Raw genomic sequence first — 26,388 nt, forward strand, 5'->3', positions numbered from 1 at the left:
GTTAATGAAAACATTTATATATAAGCAAATAAATATTTTAAATATACACACATATGTATGTACATTTATATAAAAATAAAAATTTTCACATTTTATTCTTCTTTTTTCCCCTTTTTTTGGAAAATTCATTTTAACAATATTAAGAATTTCATGTTTTCATCTATTATTGTTATAAGGTATTGAATGGGCAACATATATTTGTTATACTCTCTTATAACAACTATTATATGTAATATACAAAAGACGAAAGAAAAAGATAATCCCTTAAAAGGACAATAAAAAAAAAAGATTTTTTTTTGTTATTATTGTTCCTATAGAAATTAGGGGTTTCTTTTTTTCTTCCAACTATATACACATAGTCGAGTTAAATCTATTTTATCCGAAATACATATAATAATAATAGAAAACTATTGTACATTTTGTTATATTATATACCATGAGTATAACAATATCAATTCTTTACATGTCCTTTTTTTTACTGTTTCTTATTATGTAGCATATATATATTCTGTACGTTTCTATTTGGATCATTTCTTATTCATATATAATAAAAGTTGATACAAATAGTATGTGTACAGTATAGTTGATTTTTATTACTTTAATATTTAGAAATAACTATATAAGTTGTAGAATTCTACTTGAACATGTAGTAAAAAGAAATAAAAATATTGTACAATATATATATAAGTATTAAAGGAAAAATAAAGGAAAAGAAAGGATCGATTCTACGCTATTGATAAATATATTATTATAATACATGCAATCATATATAGACTTGCATTATATATTTTATATATATATTATCTATGTTATGGAAATATAACAATTGAACTTATTAATTGACCAAATTGTTATACAATCTTTTACATTATAATCTAATCTAACAATATTTTTTGAGGTATGAAAAACCTATAAAAATAAATTGAATTAAGCTAAATTACTTAAATATTTCGGAAAATTGAAATTTAAAAAATTCAAAAGATTTCATCTTAAATTATTAATCTTAGTTGAAATACTCGCAAATAATATTAGCCGCTTCTGGTATGTACATTCAAAATGTGATCCAAGAAATTATTTCATGAATGATACAAGTAAGATAGAAGTAATCTAAAAATATAAAAAAGAAAATATTGATTAAAAATTTAAATATTTTCAAATTGTTAAAATATCAAATAATATTTTAATGAATTAATAATAATTAATTAAATTTCTTATACTACCATAAAACATACTGTACGATATTAGAAGAAGTAAAAATTTTCGTGAAATTTCTGCCAGAACTTTTATTTAAATTGAATCGTAATAATTCAAGTTGCAAAATATGTTAATAAAATACAATCAGATTTAATATGCAATCAAATAAAATGTATTGATATAGCCCTTTAAAATTATATCGTACTAAAGAAATTATCAGAATCAAGCACCTAAAAACACCAACCGCAAACTCAAATATTTACTATAAAAATTTTTCATTTAAATAAATTCCATTTTAAGAGATCATTTAAAGATTTTCTTATATCAAAATATATTCATATATATAATATATATATATTTATATATATAATATATATATATATATATATAATATATATATATATATATAATATATATAAATATATATATATATATATAATATATATAAATATATATATATATTTGCTCACATACACATATATCCTTGAATATATTCATATCGAAAAATGCTATTAGACGACATATAGAATTAAAGTTATCCCTGGATATTTATGAAGATAAAAACTTACGATTATATTACGGTTTCCATTCTAATTTTTTTGTCTTTTGAATATATACAAGAACACATATTCATATGAAACAATTATATTTGAATATATAGACAAGCTTTTACAATAAGGACGACAATATTCAAAAATATTTGTATGTAAACCTGCAATTGTTTTTTATTAACTTTGTTTTGATTTCTAACGAGATTTTTTTATTTTTCTCAAGGATATTTTAATTTTAATTTTGGAAAAATTGTTTCAAGAAAACTTTTACTAACTACATACAATACTTTAGTAAATAAGTATAATGTGAGTGTGTAAACGACCGAGAAAGGAAAGAAAAAAAAAAGAATGAAAATTCTAGGGGTTTTTACTGACCTATATATTAAGTTTAAGATTAAATTAGTTTCCATAAAAGATAAGGAATAAAGAAAATATTAGAAATAAAACAAAATCCATTTTATAAACCTACATTATACAAGTACTTCTATATTTTTACTATTAGCATTTATAACTATATCTTGAATTGAACCCCACGCAAGATAAAAATAATAATTATTTCATTCTACTTAAATATAAAAATTTAAGAAATAAGCATTCAACATTTTTCTATAAATATTTAAATTCCTTAAAGATTTTTCTATTAATGCATTTGACTCAACACTACACTATAATATTTGAGAAAAGTTTAGTAAATAGCCAAGTATGTAAACTCTTGTATGTACACACAATGTGACTTTGTACTAATTAACTTAAAAGGTTAATTACTTAATAATACAATAAAATTATTGTGGGTATACAAAACAATCAAAATTTAATTAAAAAATTTGTTTTTAGGGACCTTAATTGTCATAAGTATGTTTAAATATTTATATTTTGCAAAAAAAATATTTTTATATTGTTGATTATTTTCTTCTGTATTTAGCTTTGTACATACAATGCTTGATTTGGCATAGGTGTGATAGGGATACCTGAATTTCAAATTAGGACATTAAAATATAAGCTTTATACAAAGGTGTCTGCTATATATCATTGTACAGAGGAAGAGAAAACTTTTATACGAAGTTTACAGTCATCAATGTCTCGGATATGAGGGAGCCTAAAATAAATTTTGAGCGTTTGTTTTTTTGCTAATTCTTTAATTTTTCGTATAACTCTATTCCTGTGTTACATATAGATGCATGATTAAATGTGGTTTTGAAAGCTCATTTGCAAATTTTTAACATAACTTCTATTTCAACTCAATTAAAAACTTAATTTCCTCAAAATTCCTGTAATAGAAACGGAAATGTTGTTCATATTACGTTTTATAACAGCAGAAAAATTAAAATATTGTTTTAGACTTAAAGCTCAGTGTTTGCTTATTTGTAAATTAAAAAAAATTCTTCATTACAAAAAATTGCTCTAATTAATTATTTAATCTTAGATATTTTTCTACACACACATACTGAATATCCTATTTAAACAAGTCCTTTTTCTCTTGCAAAAATAAAATTTTTTACAGCAAAATGCAAAAAAAAAAAAAAACAACGAAATTGTTTTTTTTTTGTTCCGAAAATGTTTTCCTTACAAATAAAATCTTTTTCATTTATATTATTAACAATCACAATGTATATAATCTTTAAATAATAAAAATAACTTGACTTAATTAAACTTCACGAAAAATGTTATCCTTAAAAAAATAATATAAAAATGTGTGTTTACCAGAAATAAAAATAAAAATCCTTTAATAAGCACACTCATATACAAATCCTTTATATACAAAAAATAAAAAATAAAGTAAAATTGCTTTATTTGAGTATGTGTGTTAAAGAAGATTTTTTCATATGTTATAATAATAAGCCAGATGTTGTCAGATCATTGTAACTCAGTGTCAGAAGTATACTACTAAAATTCTACTAAAATCTATATAGTGAGGCAGTATTAATGTTATACTGCTGCACTATAGAGGTTTGTAGCAACTAATAGGATTTGACAAAGTTAAGTTCAATTAAGAAATCCTCAAGGAGTAATTGAAACGATATAAATTAGCGAATATGATTTTATGTAGTAACACGCAATGCAGTTTCGTCGATTCATATGAAGGTCCAGAAAAGATTTCGCAAAAGTTCTCTCCCAAAATACAAGAATGCAATAAATTCGCAAAACAAAAATTAGGAAAATATGTACATTAAAGGCCTTGAGGATGCTAAAAGAACAAATTATAAAAAAACCAAACAGTAACATTCGTTATAAAAATTAGGCAACACTTTTAAAATCTAATTAATATTGTGGGTGTACATTTGTAATATCATAGATGTAATTAATAATTTATGCTTATACATACATACGCACATTTATATATATTAATGAATCTGACAGAATTCCTTTACATTTTTCTTATTTCTGAACATAAAGTCGAGAAAAAAAAGAAATGAAAAAGAAGAAAATTTTTAACAAATACGAATAAATATTGACTTTTATTTTTATACTTAAAGAGTGTTTGTTATTAATAATATTGCAAACAGTATAATTTTTCTTAATTTTTGCCAACCTATAATATATCTACATACATACGTATATAATCAGTATTTATTTAAGTGTATTTTAATTACACTACATAAAAATGTTAATGGGACAAAAATTTCCGAAATTTATGCTATACGGGTAAGAATCTAAAGGATAAGAAGTAAAAAGGGTATAATAATATAAATTATTGAGAAGATATTATATAATATAAGAGTTAATATAATGTAATTTTATGTATTAAAGTGTAAATGTATGTGCTGGCGTCCGACATGGGGATTTGTTTTTTTCTTCTTCTAATATTACGAGTTTGCCACATAATTATAATGTTTTAAGATTCTAGAGAAATTTGTAAATCAATAATTATCAAATCTTTGTTGACCTTAACTATATTTTAATTGATTTAATAATAAATGAGAGAAGAATTAAAATCGGTGATATAAAAAAATGTTACCCTACAATTAAAAATTATCTAGTTTCTAGAATATTTCATTTATTTTTAAATTCATTCACTGCCCTAGGAGAATTTTAATCAATATTCAATTAAATTAATTACCTAATACGCTATTGAAATATTATAATTTATTTTATACATTAAAAATACAGAAAAAAGTAAGACATCCCTTTCAAGAACTTGACATAAATTTGAAAATAAATGAATACATGCGAATCAAACTAAAAAAAAAATCTATAATTTCTTAATGTACCTCTACTAAAATACTCATTGAAGCATAATCCGATAATATTCTTATAAATTTAAGTATAACCATTATATAAATAACATATTATAATATTATTTCGAATCTTATTATACTTATTCACTGACCTTGTATTAAATATTTTATAAATATATTGATTTTTGTACACGAGAAATAATAATAATCCCACTTGCTTCATTACTCATATAAAATAAGCAAATCAGTGAATTCATATAATTATTAATTCATAATATATAAAAATTTCTGATCCATATTTTATATAATTTTCTTGGGAATCATATATAATATTGCATTTTATTAGAATTTTGTTTAGAAAAAAGTAATAATTCTAATAATAAGCAATTATAAGAAAAACAACAAAATTATTTATTTACTCAAATACAAGATTCTAATAAAAAATTAAAGTAAAAATAAATAAATTTATTAAATATTCTACTAAAATATTTATAAAGAATTTATCCTTACTATAAGGGATGTAAGAGAAATTAAAGAATGAAATTACAAATTATGATATTTGAATTAGCCCAGAATTAAACTGCTACAGGAAATAGGACTTCTTATTAAGACCTTTTTAGTTAATTTTTCAAGAAGATATGAGGAATAAGTGCTTATTTTTCAAATAATTGTTAAAATTATCTATTCTTAACCATTTTTTAGTTTCGAAACCCTGTAACATATATGTGATTTTTGCTTAAACCAATTATTTTTTTAAAATAATTGCTATTTTATTTGTATTCCAACTAGTAATTAATTAAAATTAATTATTTCTAAGAATTTTAACATTATAAATTAAATAACAATTTCAGAACTCTTAATTTTACTCTTGATTTAAATTGTTTTAATTAAAAGTCATTAAGATATTATTGTGTATACAGAAATAATATTTACTTACATATTTTATTTTATTAAGACTATTGCAACAATGAAAAAATACAATTTATATAAAAATACAGGGTATACCTCTATGGAAAATAATTGCAAATTTAAGTTTAATATTTCCTAATTCGTTGTATATTTAAGTAAAATCAAAATTTTGATTTTTAATTAAAGCCAGTTAGATATTTTTTTTACAATTGTAATTTTTCTAATTCAAAAAATATGTAAATATTTTTATCGCGCAGATTAAAAATAAAAAGTATTGTGAGTTTAATTTATCTAATCTGTGAGAAACGATCTTTAATATACTCTTTCTGTTCTCAATCATCAAACCAAACAACTGGACTTATTTTTTACCTCCGACTGGTAATAATATTTTTTCTATTATAAGTATATCCTGGCCGGTTGCTTAATATTGAAGTCTTTTATCTTATTGTACGTTTTCGTTGTAAAACTCATGGAATAAATTTTTTTATGTAATGAATATATAAATATATAAAATACAACTTAATCTATACTAAAAACAATGATATTTTGTTACTTAAGAATTCTTATGTACTGATATATTTATATTGATATGATTCGCACAAAATTCTGGATTAAAACTATAATTTTTCTGCTCATTATCTGCTATCTTATTATTTATCAAAACATTTTTTCCAAAATATAAATTTCCTGGTTTTATGCTTTTAGGATAAGTTCATTAAGATTACCATAATCTAGCAAATTTCTTATGATGAAAATCGTTACTTTTGTAGTTAACATGAACTCGTGTTCTTCATATTCGTATAACTTCAAAATCAAATATTCAGAGGCTTTCCAATTGGATTTGATTGAAAATATTTGACGTACTGCAATTGGATTGAAAATTAATGTTCACTTTAGCTCCAATGTACCAGGAAATAAGTGTTTACTAGGTCATTAAAATTGTGAATAAACATTCCTTAGAATTCCTTAAGCAAACCTAACATATTCTATGTTGTTTATAAAAAAATTTTCGATGAAAATTGGTTGTTGCATAGCTCTCAGTACTCAAAATTGTTTGGTACACCTCGGATTTGCCGAAAATTTCTATTTTTGTTTATCTCTAGTTGAGTTGTTTACAATATATCGCAAAATTTAGATTGGGGTTGTTGACACCCTGTAATAATATCATATTTATATTAATATCATGAACATAGTATTTTTGTACAACAAGTAAATTATTTTAAATAAAATTTAAAAGCTAATATTTAACAGTATAAAAGTTTTTGTTTTACATTTTCCTTTACATTTATACAATTATGTACGTATACAAATTTTATTGACATCATTATTATGATTATCAACATCATCATCATCATCGTTACAATCATTATCAAATATTATTAGTATCAAACATTATTAAAGTCATAATAATAATTTTTCATCATAATTTGATTTTAATTTTCCTTAAGGATATAATTCTCAGGATTTCTGTTTTTTTTTTCATAATTTTTTTTGCTTATTATTATTATTTTTTCTAAAAATGTTTTTCTTTTATTTTTATAATATTATTTTTACTCATCATCATTTTCTTTCATATTAACAAGAAACGAATAGAAAAATGAAAAAAAAAACAAAAAGTAAAAGAAAAAAATTTCCTTTATTATTTTCTCTTCCTGTTTTTTTTTAATATTTTTTTTTGTTTTTATATTATCAACACATATAAAAAAATCATTTCAGTCTCAATTATAATCCAATTATCCTTCCGGCAAAGATGAGACTTTTAATAAAAAAAACATTGAAATATAATAAAAACAACATAATAACTGTTTTTTTTTTTGCTCTTGTTCTCTCTCTTTTTTGCTGTGTAATGTTGTCCTAATATACAAAAAAACCTATAATTCATTTAAATTTTAAAGTTAGGGTTTAAATTTCCTGTATTAGATTGTGTTTGCATATAAATGAATGAGCTGATATGGTATAGAGATCGCTATTTCGAAAAAAAAAGAAAGTTCTATGTAAGACAACTTCGTGCTTAATTATAAGAATCACTGGGACATCCATTTTGCAAGCGTGTTCACAAAGTTTGCACAGATAAAATACTTGCGAGCAATGTTTATATTTATATGTATTGTTGTTATAATTTGCATTTCGGATCATAATTTTGAACTTTTATTAGACATCACTAATTATTGTCATATAATTTATTTTTGACAATTCTATTCAGTACAATTTGAGTCAAATGACATTGTTGTAACAAATTTCAGGTTTGCAACTTGGACCATGTGACTTTGATTTAGGTTTTATGTTTTATTTGCAAAATGGATGTCACAGTGGCTGATCATTTTCAAACAAATAATCACGAAATAGACCGAAATTTCAAATTAGCTGGATGAACGCCCAAGCCTAGAAGATCGAATGACAACTTGTTTATAATATTTTGATTGGCTATTTGATTCTGACTTAAGAACAATGAGTTCTGCAAAAAAAAATATTGAAAATATTGAATTTCTGTCAAAAAAAAAAAAACCAATTAGTTCTTAATATTTTAATCAACACTAACTGATTTAGAAGTAATCGTAATTGCAAGAGTATCTTAAGTTTTTTAATCTTAATATTTAATTATACTATTTGGCGGTTTATATCGTGACATTCAATATTTCAAATTTCTCTTTTTCTGTCTCAGCTCGGAATGATTCAGAATTAGTTTTTGAAGCTGAGGAACCAGAATTTTTTTTGCATAACTTTTCTTATTATTTTCTTATTTTTAATAAGGCATAACTCTTCTAAATTTCGATGAATCGTCGCTGAATTTTCAACAAAAAAAAAACTTTTTTAAATCCAATTTCCATGCATAAATAAAATCTTTAGTTCTCATACAAGAGTAATGAAAAGCTTTGTATTTTTTGAGCTGAGATTATCTTTTTGGTTATCAAATAGAAACTGGAAAGTAAAAAAGAAATACAAAATGAATAAACAAGGAAAAAGAAAGAAAAATAATAATAATAAAAAATATACAAAAATTAAAATTAGGAATTATCCTTTTTCACTTTTACAGTTATAATGAAGAGAAATAAAGAAAAAATGAAAACACTTTAAAATTTGCAAAAAATTCAAACACTTATTATTATAAAAAAGAAATAAGAACAAAATTAAAAAAAAAATTAAAACAAACCCAAAGAAAAGATTTCTTTTTTTTACGTTTTTACAAATGAGAAATGATAAGGATCAAGGACTCAATAAAAAAAAAGTTCTTAAAATAAAAACAATAAAAAAATTTTCATTTTTTACCCCTTTCTCTTTTGTTTGGCTTTTGTTTTTTATATCCGAGAATTTTCACATAATACTGATGAAAAAAGTGGGGAAAAATTTTAACAGAAGAAATTTGGAAAAATTCTAAAAAGAAAATTAGATAATCAGTTTTTCACTCTCTGGAAAATCTTTATTTATTTGTTTTCTTCTTCTTCTCTTGTCTTATTTATTTTCAGTTTTTGGTTGATCGTGTTTTGTTTTTTTTTGCCTTATTAAAACATTTTTTATCCTGCCTCTAAAAAATTAATTTTTTTTTATATAATTAAAATTATACAAATTTTTTGTTTTTGTTTTTATTAACATTTTCTCAAGGATTCTTTAGAAAAGTATAAAAAGATATTCCGTCATATTTCGGTTAAGTTTGGAGAAATTCAATTCAAAATATTTGTGGAATTTTTTTTTTCAAGTTGTTTTTTGTTTTGTTTTTTTTTGCAAATTAAATATAGATTTAGGACAACAATTTTTATTTTGTTACGATTTATGTGTGCTTTTTTTTTAAAGAATCTTTAAGAAAATATTTTTTTAGAATTTAAAAATTTAGGATGTCATCTTTAAAAGGAAAAAAACTAATATTTTGCAATAGTTCAGCTTTTGTACCGAAAATCCCAAAAAAAATTTGGAAAAAGTCATAAATTAAGGGTTACTCTCAATCATACAATACAAGTTTTCTATGTGATTCGGGTAATCGCGGTTTCATCATTTTGGTAATAATAAAATACAAAGCCAATTTAATATTTCTTACAAAATTATTTTACTTAATTAAACCTTAGAAGATTCTTAAGAAAGTGAAAATTATGAAGAAGTAAATAAAGAATTTGTATAAGGTATTCAGTAGGTCTCCAATATTTATGAAAAACTTTGAGCTTAGTAAACCGAGAAATTCATATGTTTGACTGCTATTAAAATTTGCTTTTCGACGGTAATAGCCATAAATTAAAATGTTTTTTTTTACGGGAATAAACTAGAAATCTAAAATTCTTATAATATTAAAAAACAAATAGTTCATATTAAAAATGTATTCATAATCAAATAGAAGCAGCAGTTAGTCGTAAAACTCTTTGCACAATACCTCCGAACATTAAGACTCTCTTTGATTTGAAGATGAAAAATCTTTAAATTTTAAATTTTGTTTTCTATTATAAAATATTTTTCTACTCAAAATTTCTACATCATTAAATTTTCTGTGTTCGTCATTTAATTGTTAAAATTCTTTATTTTTTTTAACCGTATCTTGGCAATAAAATCTAAAACATTAACATTTTTTCAAAAAATTGTTGGACCTTTTTTTTCAAAATTTCACTTATAATGTAATGGTTAAAGTTTTCTGTTCTGAACAAATTAGTGAATATCCTTTTCTTCTCTTGATACAAGTAATAAAGGAAAAATAAACAAATAAAAAATTGCCATATTTTCCAGATCGTCTCCCACTTGTACCTCTTTTTTTTCTTTGTAAATCTTTTGTGATTTTCAATTCATATTTTATTCTACCTTTTAATACAATGATATTTAATTCAATAATAAAAAAGAACAAGAAAAATTATACATAAACACAAACACAAATATAATAAAATCTAAAAATTTAGGAAAATTTTTTTCGTACAACGGACCAGAAGGACAAAAGAAACAAATAAAATAGAAAAAAAAGGACCTGGGACAAGTGAAGATAAATTACCAAGTACAAAATACCACTTTATTATTATATAGAATGTTCTTTGAGGCTTCATAGTTATGAAAAGAAAATTGAAAAAAAAAAGATGGAGGATTAAAGGACAAAAATTATTATACAATAAAATAATCGCGCTAAAATGTAAAATATTTGAATTTTATTTTTCAAATTTAAAAAGGGATTAATATTTTGGAAAAATACCAATCTATAAATTAATTATAAATATTTTTAAGGATTACAGAAACGAACGAAAAATTGTAGAATTATTTGGCAAATGTAAAAGATTAGGAATTGGAAATAAAATTTTATGACTTATTTTTTATATTACTGAAATCTAAATTGAGAGATTCTAAATTCAATATGGTTTAATGATAAATAATATCATAATAAAATTTAAATTCAATCACACGACTTTAACATACGAGTACGTCCCATTATACAGTAAAAAAGCATAATAAATTACTATAATTCTTAAAACAAATCTGAATTGAAAAATTTTTACAAAAAAATTACACATTTTTTTAGCTAAAATTTTCATTTAATTAAAGAATTTAAAGGAAATTGACTCATATAATAAATATTCAGTTGTCATTAAATTGAATTTAGGTTGCCATTAAATTTTCAAAAAAACTTAAATTAAATTTAGAATATTTTAAAATTTCATCAATAAAATTAAATCTTTACCAAATCTATTTCTGGTACTTTTTATTTAATTCCGAAATATTTCTCTCAATGATTTGATTTTCTCTCAAATTAATTTTCACAATTAATTTGTGATCAATGTGATTGCCCTCCTTGAAAATTTACTAAAATGACAAAAAATAGTAAAATGTTAACCTTGATTTTTACTAAAAAAAAATTACATTTTAAGTTTGTTAATGAATCTTTAAAATTAAATATTTACATTATTCAAAAAAAATTTAATACACAAAAATATGAAACTTTCATTGTCATATTATAAAAAATTTTTGAGCTGCTTAAATTTAAAAATAATGTTGATCTACTTAACATATATGTATGTACTAACACACTTATTATTACAGTTAGATGAAAATGTTAAAAAATTTGAACATTTCAGAATCTTATGACTAGACGTATATTAAACTATACTAGAATTTTAAATTGCAATAAAAATTTCTTGTATTTCTAAATTTTCAAGATCACGTTTAGTCTCTCAATTCTTCTCTAAAAATAGAAAACTTTCACGTTTTCAAAATTTTATTCATTTTTTATTAGTTTTTTATTTTTCTATATAATACATAGATTTATATCCAAAGGGATTTAGAATGTTTTATTCGTATACGTGAAATTTATTTCCTTTTGATACTTACAATATAGAATAAAACTGAATAAAATGTTATAAATCATAAAAAGGATAATAAAAATAATAAAAGAATATTATTTGAGATTTTTTTATTTTCTTGTGTTCAAGAATAAAGATAGAAATTGAAACCACAAAATTTTCTATCCAAAAAGTACAAAAAATATATGAAATAGGAAAAGTCCTAAAATATTTCAAAGAATAATAAAACAATTGCAAAATTTAAACCAAAAAATTTATGAATGAATGGTGCATTGCAGCCCTTGAATACCATTATTATTGCTTTTTTCTATAGTTTTATATTATTTTTTATTACACACAAATACAGACAAATGTTTTGTCTTATTTTCCTTTTGGTAAAAGGACTTTGTCATTTCCCATATGAGTATTCCTATCATAAAAAGCTTTAAAAATGTTAAACGAGTTTGAGTGCATGTGTATGTATTATATCCGAAATTGTCTTAAACCCATACGTACCATCTAGAAAATTTAATATAAGTATTTCATACCAAACTACCTATCATATTCTACATGGAATGGATTTGAAAAATATACTGAAATGATTCATTTTTAGTTTGTGTATACATTTTATACAAACACCAAATCAAAAAAAGGATCATTACGAAGAACCTTTAATAAAGTCAATTAATAAATTTTATTAGAGTTTCAATTATGATTTTTTAATTGGTATAGATTAAGATTTTTAGTTTCTTAAAATTAAATTAAAAAGAGTGTAATGTGGTAAATTAAATTTGTGAAGCGTTAATCAAATTGATATGAAAAAAAATTTGGTTAGTTTCTGAATAGAAGCCTGTAAATTTAAAATTTAATAATGTATTAATAATCTTTCAAAGGACAAATTAGAATTTCATTTATGCGTTTCACATTTAATAATATTGCGGTAACTAATTGCGATTATAGTTTCAATATAACTATGATAATTTTATGTTTAAAAATCTTGAAATTAAATAATTTTCGTTTTTCATTATGAATTTTTGGAAATTTTTGAATTATTTTCTAACTTATATCACTTCCCTTATTTGTAAACATAAGACCGCTTTGCGACTATGTAGCCAAACTTGTTTACTTTTGTTTGTCTGATCCATTTTCCATTTAAACTGTCTTCTACACAGACGTTTTTGAATATATTTACGGGTTTTCATATAAGACATTAAAGCTTCAATTTAGTATATTCCTAAAATATATAAAGAATTTTATAATTAATTCATTTAAAATATTTTATTTCTCTATCAAAGAAGAAAATGATTGCATTTCCAAGTGAAAGTACACAAAATAACTAATAAAATTTATTGAAATTATAATCCTTAACGTTTTCGTAAACTTTTTTTGTATACAAAATTTAATCTATTGCTTTTATAAAAATTTTCAGTTCGTTTTCAGTTAAATATTAAACTAATTTTATTGCTATCACTCTTCATAAAATGCAGAGACCTACAATATTCTAACTCAAGAATAATATCTAGTTTCTGTACATGTTAAACACGAAATATATAATATCAATTTCTATGTCATTCATGCACAAAAATACACCTACATTTGTATTGTCGTAAATACAATCTACACATCTAAAATATTGCAATCTATAATAAAAACTTATTAGAATTTTTTTTTCTTTTGCATTTCTCATCATCGTCATCCCGCATGTATCAGCACTCTGCTGCTACAAAAGACATGAACTTAAAGTAGAGACGTGGTATGATTTCAAGTTAAAATTCTACAAGTTTTATTTTGTGTTTGTATTTTGAAGATTTGTATAAGTTTCCGTTTTTCGTACACATTGTGCTTTACTAAATTATATTTATTCTTGATGTTTACTTTATTATTACATTTTGATATTACATAACATATAGAAAAAATAAAAAACTAGAAGCATATAAGTAGAAGTTATTATTTTTTTTTTCACTACTTTTCACTACGTTTGAATTGTATTTTTATTAGATTTTAGTTTATATAGAAAAAAAACAACTTAGAGAAATACGTTCACTTGATTTTACAGGATGCTTATAAAAATTAATATACTCTATATGCGACAGTCCTTGTTGATAATTTGTACTGAAAACTGACAAAGCATCAACCAACTTTTCCTTTAACGTTCTATTAAATTATATAGTAGATGACCTATAATCGTACGAAAAGTGATGGCCTGGTGGTCTGGAACCAAATGTGGCTGTTTTGATATCAATTAGGTTGGTAATATTAATCAAAATAATTGAAAATTTATAAGAACTTAAATTTTGTTATAAAATTATCAGCTATTAAATTTGGGTTAAATAATTATTGTTAGTGACCACAATTTTACATAGATACTTTTTATTATGATTGGCTATATTTTAATCGCTTCTTGGATTTTTAATTATTGATTTTGAAATTTTATACATGATCCTACATATCCCTTCAGTTTTAACTGAAATTTAGTTGCATAATTAATTGCAAATTACAGAATCAATTATTTTGTAAAAATTAACTTTGACCTCAAAATAAATTTAATATTAATTAATTAATACATAATATGCGTTCTTTTCATGCTAATTTTAAATGTGGTCACATAAATAATGCAGTTTTTATAAGAAAACTACATCCTACTTTACAAAAAAAAGATATTTTCTCTATAAATGTAACAAAGTACTTAATCAATATTCAATATTAATTACTTGAAACATGATATTCTTAAATAAAACTAAATTCTCATATAGCTACAGCACATGGATTTTGCTTTAAATTTAAAACAGCTGTATTAAGTCTCAAAAATTCGTATTGTATACAAGGAGTGGCACTATATACATTGTAAAGTTTTCTAGGTTAAAAAAAGAATAAATTTTTTCTTGAAATTTCACAGCCATACTTCTAACTATACAAAATACATTTATTATCCTTTTCAAATGTAATAAAAATTCAGAAATTCTATAGAAAATGGAAAAAATATCATCATTAAATAAAAAAAAATTATATTATAAAATTCTAGAAAATAGTGTCGGTTTCTTTCATATAAATATGAAAAAAAAAATTGAATGCAGGTGTACCTATTCATAAGGGTTGAATGGACACAAATATTTTATTACAGAATCTAGGTACACTACTATTTTTTTCTAGTATTTTTCAACGACTTTTGAAAATTTGAAACATTTTTTTTTTTTGTTTTCGGAAAATAAGGAAAACTTTTTCAATAGAAATTTATATAAATTTATGCTGAGTAAATTTTGGATTTGAAAAGAGGTCTGGAAAATTTTATTTAATATAAATTTTAAATTAAAATAAGAATTGAAAGGCAAAGTTTAATTTATGAAGATAATTTGATTTTTTGTTTGCTGTTTGCCTTACATAATGAACAATTTGTGCTAGAAGTCGTGTAGTTTGAATGGAAATACTGTATACATTTTGATTCAATTAATTTTGAAATTTTCCGTTGACCTATAATGTTATTATAGTTAGATGTAATAAGAATAAGCTTGATTTTTTCGATCGGTATTATTAAAAACCATAGAGAAAACTTAAATTATGTACTCATATTGAACTAAATATTCACTGATATCAATTTGTACCTCAGGAAAATGGCTCCTTATTGAAAAACTTCCTCTTAATATCTTGTAGCAGAAATTTTCTTGAGTTTCATATTGCAATAATCCAATTGTTGAATCAGACTCAGTTTAAGAGTAAATAGTTACTGAATTCAACTAAACTCAAATCTTTTATTATTTGTACTTTACTTCTAGAATTGATCCATTAAATGACATTTATCCCGTAAGACCAGTCTTTTGTAGTAGAAATTTTCTTGAGTTCCATATTGCACTAGTATAGTTTCTGAATCTGATTCAGTTCAAGAGTAAATAATTACTGAACTCAGCTGAATATTATTTATACTTCAATAGAACATTGCTTTCATCACTTAAATCGTTCATTATTTTGGCTTTACTGACTTGATCCATTGAAAGACATCTCTGATTGAAAACTACAAATAAACATAGAAAAACCAATAAATTTTTTGTAGGTATAACTTTGAATTTGACAACATATAAGTACTGTATAAATCTTTTTTAAAATCAATTATATATTTTGTTCTCAAAAATTAATGAAAATTTCACGAATTTATATACGTACATTGTTGGTATACCTGTAAATTAAACTGTTATACAGTGTTTTGTGTCTCTTTATAAATTATAATATGCGATTTTAAATATAATTGATTTCTGTTAAACTTTTTAATTTAAATGTCAATTATACATTTTGCTTTTTCGTTCTGATTTTCAATTTCTAAAACAGAAAAATTTCATTATCCTTGAAACTTTTAAGTATGTCCTTCAAATTTATATATATTTATAGATATAATAGTTTTGTTTATGTAGGTATATGAAACTATGTTTCCCATACAGTTCATGCATATACTTGATGGTAAATTTTCTGATATAAAATCAGTCAATGTAGCATAAGTCCGCGCCATTCTTGTATATAATGTAGACATTATATAGGAAAATATTCTACGGAAGTGATGGTTAAAAAGGAAATAGATGAAAATTGAATTCTTTTACTCATGTTTTTTTTTGTTCTTTCAAAAAAGTAAAACGAAATGCGGAAAAAATGAATTTTGTTGCGACCATTCTTCATTATTTTTTTATTTATATTAGAAATTTTACCTTTTCCATTTTTAAAAATAGCATTGAATCAATTTTAAACCTTGTGTCACATACAGGATGCACATAAAACTACATTATGTATAATATATTTCTAAGGATCTATATTATATTATGTATATTGATTCTAAGCCATTATTTATAGCTTCATATTGATTTTGCATTTATATAGGTAATGTACCAAATAGGTGTGCATCGGTGCAATTGTAATTATATTTTCTGCTGTTACTGCTGCTATGCTTCTGCTATATGCTAGGAATAAAATGTTTCCTGAACGTAGTGAATATAAATGAATTCGTGTTTAATCAGTTAGAAATAAAATTTAAGGTAATTTAATTAAAAAGGAATATAGCGTTTTTAATATAGTATTGAAAAAGAAAATTAATAGGTTATAGTTGGGAGGAAAAAAATAAAGAAAGAAATTAAAATCAATTTTATGTCTATATTTAGTGTGGTTATGTGACATTCAAGTTTTAACAACAAAAAAAAATACAAAATGTATTGAGTTTTATAATTAAAAGAATAAGAGTACCACGTAGAATTTTTAATTTTCCTAATTTTCTAAATACTTTGAATTTTAACTGAGCACATACCTAATCAGTTAAAATGCTAATTTCCATTAAAAACGTAAATTACCTCAAATGAATTTAACATTGGTTATATAAATCTAAAATATCAAAAGTACTACAGCCATATTAAATTAAAATATTTTTAATAAATTAGTTTTTTAAAAGGATAACCAATTCAATTTTTTTAATTAAAGTAAAATGAGACGAATAGTTTGTTATGGTGACTAAAATTAAATTATTTGAACATTCTGAATGAAATTTTATGCTATTTTATACTAATTTTATACTTTAAGTATGAAATATAAGTATGTACCTTGTTAATTGAGAAATGTTTTTGAAAAATTCTTATTATAAACTATGGCAATTTAGTGATTGGGCATTTAAGAATAGGAATACTGAGATTCGTGACTATTCTAACCTGGTTCCTACCCACTTACACTCTTGAAGCAGCAAATCGAAGACCTTGCTTAGATCAGTATAAATGACATTACTCTGAAACTCGGCCTCAAATTTATTTAAAAGTTTTAGATTCAGTTTAAAACTAGATTCAAAAACTTTGGGGACTGTAGACCTCAGTTTTTAAATCCCATGTTGATTTCTCTTTTATTAATGTACTACGAGTATAAACTACATCATAGATCATTAACTCAAATGTCTTGGGCTGCTAGACAGTTTGATGATTTAGCTAAATGTTATCGGATGGTCATTTTCAATATTATTCCTTTCTTTTTTTATATACAGATCGTATGAGTGAGGTTTTCATCAGTTCGTATGAATGAGGTTTTCCATCAATCAGGAAAAGTGCTTTCAGAAATAGATTGAGTGAATAAAGTTGATATTGGATTTGATAAAACACGAAAATATTAAATATAAAATAAAGTGACTAAAAAAGAAAGGAACAAACATGAATAAATTATTAAACTTTTAGAAAATATTTCTTTTTTGTCAAGCTGCTTTTCTAATTGGACTAAATCGAACAACGGATTATGGTAGCTGCCACACAAAATAAAAATATTGTTTTAAATGTTTCAAAAAATATGGTATAAGGTATAATACAGTGGACTAATGCCGCCAAAGTTTTTCTGATGCTAATCTGTAGATAAAACAAAAATAATATTAAATTTACAAAATATTCAATTGAACTTTAAATATTTTATTTAAAAATTCTTTATTAAATTTAGTTTTTATACCCGTTTATTACCTAATTACCATAAAATAATAATGAAATTAACTTTAAATATCATGAAATATTCATAATTTAATTTAAACTAAAAATTTTTTTTTTGTTTAAATTCCCATTTATACCCGAATCACACCCACATTGTACATCATCATAATGTCTAATTATTTTTTTAGCCTAATGAATTGTTTATTATTTCAATGATTCGCCGGTATACAACAATAATTATAATAAATTTTTGATTTTATTTTATAAAATAATAATTAGAAGATATTGATGCCAATAAAAATAAATAAAATAATAATTACAATAACAGTATTGAATAAGTATGTAGATAAAAATGTTATTTGACTAAATTTAAATGTAAAATAAATTTATGAAAAATAATAATTTTTATTTTTTTATTCAAAATTTTAGAAGTTTTTCAAATTATATTTTAAAAATTTTATTATAACTATTGTTATTACTATCTAATGCTAATTATGATCAAATATTAAATAATTAATTATTTTCAAATTTTAAATATTCATAAATCGGTAAGCCGAATATATTTACAATAATCATAATTAAGTGGTATGTGTATTAGTGGCTATTATATAAATATTTTAATTAATAGTTTCAAATATCAATAAATTATAATTATAATATAATTAATTTTAATTTAGTGATAATGTTCATTTTAATCTCTCGTAAAATAAGATTTTTTCAAAATTTAATGTGGTATTCTGTAATGCAAACGTATACCTATTTAATTAACCGAATGAGCCAACCAGTACAGTGGTCATACTATGCAATTCGACTTTCGTGAAACGGTTTTCGTCTTTGCTGAAATGGAAAGGAATACTATACAAATTGATTGGTACTTCCGAATACAAAAGTCGTTTTACGAAATTCGAATTACATAATATGGCCCCAGCTATTTTCTTTTAAACATAGCACTTCTTCCGGCCATAGCTACCATAATAAATTTTTTTCTATTCTAATTTTACCAAAAGTAAATCTTGTCAACTTGATTTAGGAAAGTAAAGGGTTAATGTGCTAGAGGAAGATGTTATTATTTCACTATTTCGTTCATAATAATTAACAAAATTAAACAAATAATTTTAATTAGAAAAAAATAATTTAAAATTTCAACTATTTATTAAAATATACTCCAATGAGACGGTAATATGATTATTTTAAATTTTATTAATAATTCAATCAAAGATTTTACCCTAAATTTGTACTATGTAGAGAAAAACTTGCCATTCATAATTATTTTTATTTTTAGTTTTTATTTATTTATTTTGTATTTAATATTAATTTTACCGTTTAGCATCCTTTTATAGGATTATACTAAACCACACAATATGAAGTCATTCAATTTAATTTGAGAAAATTTCTACTTTAATATTAGGTAAAATTAGGGAAAATATTTTCCATTTTTTTTTATTTTCTGTTATTATTGAATGGAAAATATAATTTAACATGAATACAACGAAAAACCATTAAAGTCAAACATTGATATTTTCTAACTAACATTATAAGGATATAAGTTTTATTATACTAAATTGGTATACTATTATACATGCCAACAAAATATTATTATTTACGACACACTACGACATAACATAGTATAACATTATACACACTATGTGTATAATATGAAAATAGTCTGAAAGAAAATTGGAATCTAAAACGTGCGTTTAAATAGGCAATCAAGAAAATTACTTGGTCGTTTTGAATACAATTATGTAACTGATTAACCACACTACCGCATTCCGATCTATATCAGTTCATCATAATAAATACAATAATGTATGTGTTCTAATAAATATTTTGTATACAAAAAATACCTTATTTTGTTACATTACAAGGTGCACCATTAAAAAACAAAAATATAAAAATATTAATATGTATTAAAATGAATTATTTAAACCACTTCACATCTCCTTTACTCGCAGCTCTTCTGCGAAATCGGGTCACATACTATTCATTGGGATCTAAGAAAAGAATCAGAGAGGAGGTGGTCGGAGTGTTGAAGAAGTTTTCCAAGCCTAAGGCACGCCAGCGATTTGCTGGGTGATTATGACCTGAAGCGATTTAAAAAGATTATAGGATTGGGCAGGCTAATAAATAAACTTGCCCTCAGTAGGCTGGGTCTGGAAAGTGGAAACACTTGCAATTTTTAGTGGATGAAGAATTTCGATGGTACATGTTATTTAATCGAATTGTAAGATATCCAACCTAATAAGCAGGACATTGGTTTTTGATACAAAATTCAGATCGAAACCTAGGATCTAATGCCTTATACAAAATTAAAAATGAACCAATAATTGATTTTTATAAATGAAATTTTTTTTTAAGCACTCTCTTTTACAAGTACCCTCTTTTATTCTTTACATAAGGTACTCTTCTACATAATTCTAATTCATATTTTCGTACTATTTCTTAAATATTTTTATATTCATATCCAAAATTATAGTTCATCTTCCCAATAATTCACTTCTTAAAGATTCCATTCTAAACTTATTATAGCAATAGCATAGTAAAAATATTTTACTTCTGCTATAGAGACTTTAATCTTAAATTCTTTCATATTATTTTCGGCTAAACTTTAAATTAGTTTAATGTCGTAGGATTTTATTCATGGGAATTAGGGTATATATTTAATAATATTGTACTCTTCGTCTATGGATATAAGTTTGTATAATAATATAGGCATGAATATTAAGAATGAACCATTATTTATTAAACAAAAAGCAAAATAAAAAAAGGGAAAATAACAGAATAAAAAAAATATAGGAGAGTCTCTCTATATTTTAATAAAATACGTAAAACGTTTTTTCATATTAAAGAGCAAGAGTATAACACACATAACGCAATACAAATAAGCATTAAGAAATACAATAGTATATAAGGTAGGAAATATAATTTTTTATTCTTCGGATCATTAAACGAATTCATTCGGATTTTAATAATAATACATAACAGTTAAGTTCAGAATAATTTTCAGTGTTTAATGTTGTGTTGGAATTTTTTTATTACTAAAAATGAACACAATGGAAATGAAAATGTTTAAAAAAAATAAGCTCTATAGATATTTGAGCTTTATATAATTTTGATTCTATAGCCTACTAACAGTATATTTGCCTAATATTCACTAGATGTATGCGTTAATATTAGTGTCAATTGCCTGATGTTGATATTGTGATGCTATATTTTTTTTTGTTATTTGTATATACTAAACATTTATAAATTGAATATGTCAAATAATAATGTGTGTATTCTAGAGCAGCATATTATTGTTTTGCCTTTAGGCGCTCAATATTTTGTGTCTTAAGACGTGTTGTCATTTCCTTTATATAGAATGTATATTCCATCTTCTAAATATAATATTTCCTTAAAGATCCTTTTATAATATATAAAGTATTCTTAGATGTCGTCCTTTCTAATCTTCAAAATACTACTGTCTCCTTCTGTTAAAGACATATGTTTGTTTCTTTTTTTCTAATTTTCTTATTTTCAATTCTCCTTTTTGTAAAATTTTCTCATGTCCTTTGAGTATATGCGGCTATTTATAAATGTATATTAATAAAAATATTGTATGTTTGTAAAAAAAAAATATAAAATATACAAAAGAGAAAATTGAAAAGGAGGACTTTTGTCTTTATTGTACCGTTATAATAGGTAGCTAGTGACAGTGTCATTTCACGTGACCTATTTTCCATATGTTGATTGCCTTTTTTTTTCTTTTTCATGTTGACACTTTGCTTGTTGGCTTGGATAAAATTTTCTCAATACGATTATTTATATTAAATGAAAGAAAAAAGGTTTTTCCATTCATTCAGAAAAAAAAAAGAAAAAAAAAACACGAAAACACTAATATAATAATGTTAATAATAAAATATTAGAGAAACTCTTAGCTATAGCTAGAGCTTAAACCCTTTTGTAGATTTCTCTCGCAACAATGTAATATTTTCTTTTATATTTTGTTTTTGTTGAGTAGCTTTCATATATTAGTAGCTTGGATGAAAATTATATAATGAGTTAAAAGTGTCGAAGGCTGATAACTGGAAATTAGGGTAGAAAATATTATTTTCTATTTTTTAAAGGATATTTTGGTTCGTTCATATTTTTATTACTAGAATGCCAGCATATTGATAAAATTTCCCTTATGCCGACACAAACACAATATCGAATTTTTAAAGGGTTTAAAAAAAGGAAAATCAATATCAAAATGGATTTATAAATATGATAATATAAGAAAAACAAAAAAAAAATTAAATTATATTTTTCTGAAAGTTATTTTTAGATTTTAACTTTAATGTTCCTATATTGAACCGTTATTTTCATAAAGGAGGAAGTTATGAATTTTTGAAAATTTAATTTAAAAATGTGGAAATTCATTGTCATATTTTAATCGACTTAAAAGACTAGTAAAGATATTTAAACAGGCTTATTGAAATATTTTCATACAGAAATGATGTAATTGGTGAGATGTTTTATAAAATTTGCTTCCTTATAATACCCTCTGCTACTCTTTTTAGAAGCGTAAATAAATAACGATTTGAGATCATATATTTTTGATCAGATCCGGATTCTGAGTCGATTTAGCATCTATGTTCGTCCGTCCCAGCTACAACTTAAGAACTAAATGAGCTACGTTTATCAAATTTTTATAAATGATTTATAGTAAATATCAGAATCCAATTCAAATCAGATATGGGCCAACCAGTGGTTCGGGTATCTACCGTACAACTTCAAAATTTGTTTGAATTCATTTCAAAAATTATAGAAGGTATAATATTAAGTAATTCGATTGACTTGAATTTTAAAAGATACGGTATCGAAAATTATACATGCAGATATGCTTGGTCTGGAATGATCATATCGCATAAACAGCTTCATCGAGCTCACCAATTTTATAGCTAAGGAGTATTTTATGCACCTGATTGCAGTTATCTGTATAAATCTTCCGAAATTAACCAGCAAATTAAACGAGATGAACAATTTTAATATTATAATTTACTGAACCTACATATAGCAATATCCAATTTCGACTGACTGAAACTCCAACATGTAAGTGTTGACGTCGATATGAGTTAGCAAAGATAGACCGAATTAATATTGCTGCTGTTAAAGAAAACAGTACTGTTACTTTAATGTGTTAATTGTAATTTTCTGCAGCCCTATATATTAATTAATCCAGAATCTCCAATACTTTGACATTTATTAAATATTCGGATAATGTTCGTGTAATAACTCGTACAGAATTCATAAAATATATAAATTTCGTTTTATACAAATATCTGTTCAGTATAAAATTATAATTTTTTTTAAATTATTAAACAAAAGTCATAGTAAAAAAAAAGGAGACTCATTTTATTGCAATATTCTTCTCCCACTCCTCCTTCTCCTCACACCCTTTCTGAGGGTTCTCACACCTTATGCTTACATTTAAATTTTACAAAATTTTATTTTTAATTTGGAATGAGTAGGAAATGTAGTTAAAAATATCACGAGACTGCTTGACGGCAAATAAGTAATCAGAGTATTAAATAATAATAAGTTTTTAATCTTTAGCGTTCATTTTTCCAGACATGAAATGGACATAGCTATATAGAATAAAAACATAATATAAACGACTTAATTAAATCGATAAAAAAATTTCTTTTTGTAATAATGTTGGTAGTTAGTTTTTATTCTTTTGACTGTCTTTTTAATGGTTTCTTTTAACGTTAGATGGCGTGAAATTTTGTAATTTTTATTTTGTATTTCTTTGTTTTTATTTTCTGGTGTTTGTAAAAAAAAAAATCTGAGAAATCAAGTGAAATGTAAAATGTGTGATTTTTTGTGTAGGAGAAAGGAAATATTTTTCTTACTGTATGCATACGTAATATATTTTTCAGGTTTTATATTAAAAATTTGTGTTAAAATGTACATTAAATGATGTTACAAAACTATTTATCAGCATTTTGAATGATAAGTAACATGAAAACATAATTTATTTTTTCCTCTTCCCCCACTCTTCTTCTATTGTTATATAATTTTTTTACATTCTGCTATTGTTATATAATTATTTTCATATTCAATTTTTATATTATAGGAAGAAAAAAGGAGCAAAACATTCCTTTTTTTTCATTATTATGATATTTAACTGCTGATTGTAATTTTAAAGGTGGGAAAATAGTTTCTCAAAAAAAGAAAAGAAAATTGTTTTTTTATTATAATTCTCGAAAAACATGAACATAAGCTTTAAGTAAATGTTTTCATTAAAATATCAAAAACGATAATAGGAATTATGTTTTTTTAAAATATTTCATGAATGCAAAAAATAATTCAATTAGGTATCTGTATACAAATTATTATTTCGAATGTGGATGTACGAAAATTATTTTTTATTTTCTTACAAATTATTATTAAATTATTCATGTGCTTTACATAAATTTTTAATAAATTTAAAATGGTTTAAGGAAAACTTAAGCTTAAATTGATAAAATTTAAAAAAAAAAATATTTATTAGTGTGTAAACAAAGTGAGAAAGTCCCTTTAGAACTTTCTTGTTAAAAATTTTCAAACTATTTATTATTGGGAATGGTTGAGAACTCAAAATCAGTACTAGAGGTTTTTTAGAGGTAGAGTCCTCGACGTTCAACCAAATCGATAGCATTTCTAATTGAATTCAAATGGGAAAAGAAGATTTTAATTAACAACCTCAGCTACTGATTTTGAGCCCTCTACCTTTAACCAAATTGATGGCATTTCCAATTGAATTAAAATGGGTTAAAGAAATATGTTCATATTGGATTTCCAGTTTTTCTTAGCAGGATGTAATTACGTTTAAACATAAATTGCCTGAAATTTTTATTTACATCCCTTGTTGAATATTAGAAAAAGTGTGTTACCTTTATACTTTCACCAGTTTTTGGGAGCACATTCAAGTTGAACGAAAAATATATACCGTGATTGAAAAATTTCACATCTCTAATATGAGCAAGCATCTAAATGAGGAGTATTTACAAGTTCCGGAAAAAACTTTTCCAAACATCAGGCTACATTTCCTTCTTTTTTTTACTTTAGTAAATAGAACTGGATTTAATTTTCATGAAAATTCTCAATTGCGCATTGGTGTAGCCTAAAAAAAATTACTAACTTTGAATTTCATTTAATCGATTAAATTTAAAATTTAATATTTTGTTATACTTTCAAGCTTCATGTTAATTTTGTTTACATTTTTCCAATATTTTGTTTTTTATTAAGTTTGATCTTATGTCGAATTTAATCGAGCTCACATCCTCCGCTTTTCTTTCGTTTTATTATCAAAAGACATAATATGATTTTTATAATTTTAAAATTCCATCATAGCATCATTATTATCTAAAAATAAATTTACTATATTATATCTTATCAGTCTAAAAATATTTAAAGCATCATACATTCATATACATACACAATAACACAATAATATTGGGTCTATAGCGTTAAAAAAGTATTCCCTTACAACAAATTTTGCAGCATACAAAATAATTTCACCTCCCGTTTCTTTAATTTCAATTTCAAGTGCGGGACAAAATATTATTATTTCTAGACTACCAAATGAATGAGTAAATGAAAGAAAACAAAAGAGAGCAAAAGAGACAGAAAAAAATAATAATAAAAGTGAAATAAAAAGAAAGAAAAAATTAGTTAACTGGCGTATATTGTATTTTAACTTGACTGCTTCCTTCCCCTTCATTGACATGGTATCTAATATTAAGTTTTTTTAACACCATTCCACTAAGTACACAATATTGTATGTACACAAAAATTTTTATTTTTGTCGCCCTTTACCTTCCGCCTCTCGCCCCAAGCACAAATGTTTCGATTCCTTTATAGGTTATTTGTGGATATCAAAATCTATACACAT

General features: G+C 23.4%; 1 protein-coding gene and 1 long non-coding RNA gene across 3 annotated transcripts in view; one reads left to right on the forward strand and one right to left on the reverse strand.

Annotated features, from left to right (window-relative positions):
• LOC129612690 (protein kinase 4-like) overlaps window positions 1–26,388 on the forward strand; it is a 140,749-nt gene that overhangs the window by 9,526 nt on the left and 104,835 nt on the right. The window lies entirely within an intron of this gene.
• Window positions 1,016–25,823, reverse strand: LOC129612692 (uncharacterized). 2 transcript variants are annotated; one of them, XR_008697268.1, is made up of 6 exons: window positions 25,686–25,823; window positions 25,388–25,617; window positions 15,666–16,072; window positions 11,469–11,590; window positions 6,556–6,983; window positions 1,016–1,107 (listed from the first exon to the last, which is right to left on the reverse strand). It is a non-coding gene; the product is annotated as an uncharacterized LOC129612692 (long non-coding RNA). The 2 variants fall into 2 exon arrangements; XR_008697267.1 differs by lacking the exon at window positions 1,016–1,107 and having other exon boundaries at window positions 6,477–6,983.

This window comes from Condylostylus longicornis, unplaced genomic scaffold (assembly GCF_029603195.1).
Source record: "Condylostylus longicornis isolate FDR11 unplaced genomic scaffold, ASM2960319v2 ptg000076l, whole genome shotgun sequence".
Classification (NCBI taxonomy): Eukaryota; Metazoa; Arthropoda; class Insecta; order Diptera; family Dolichopodidae; genus Condylostylus; species Condylostylus longicornis.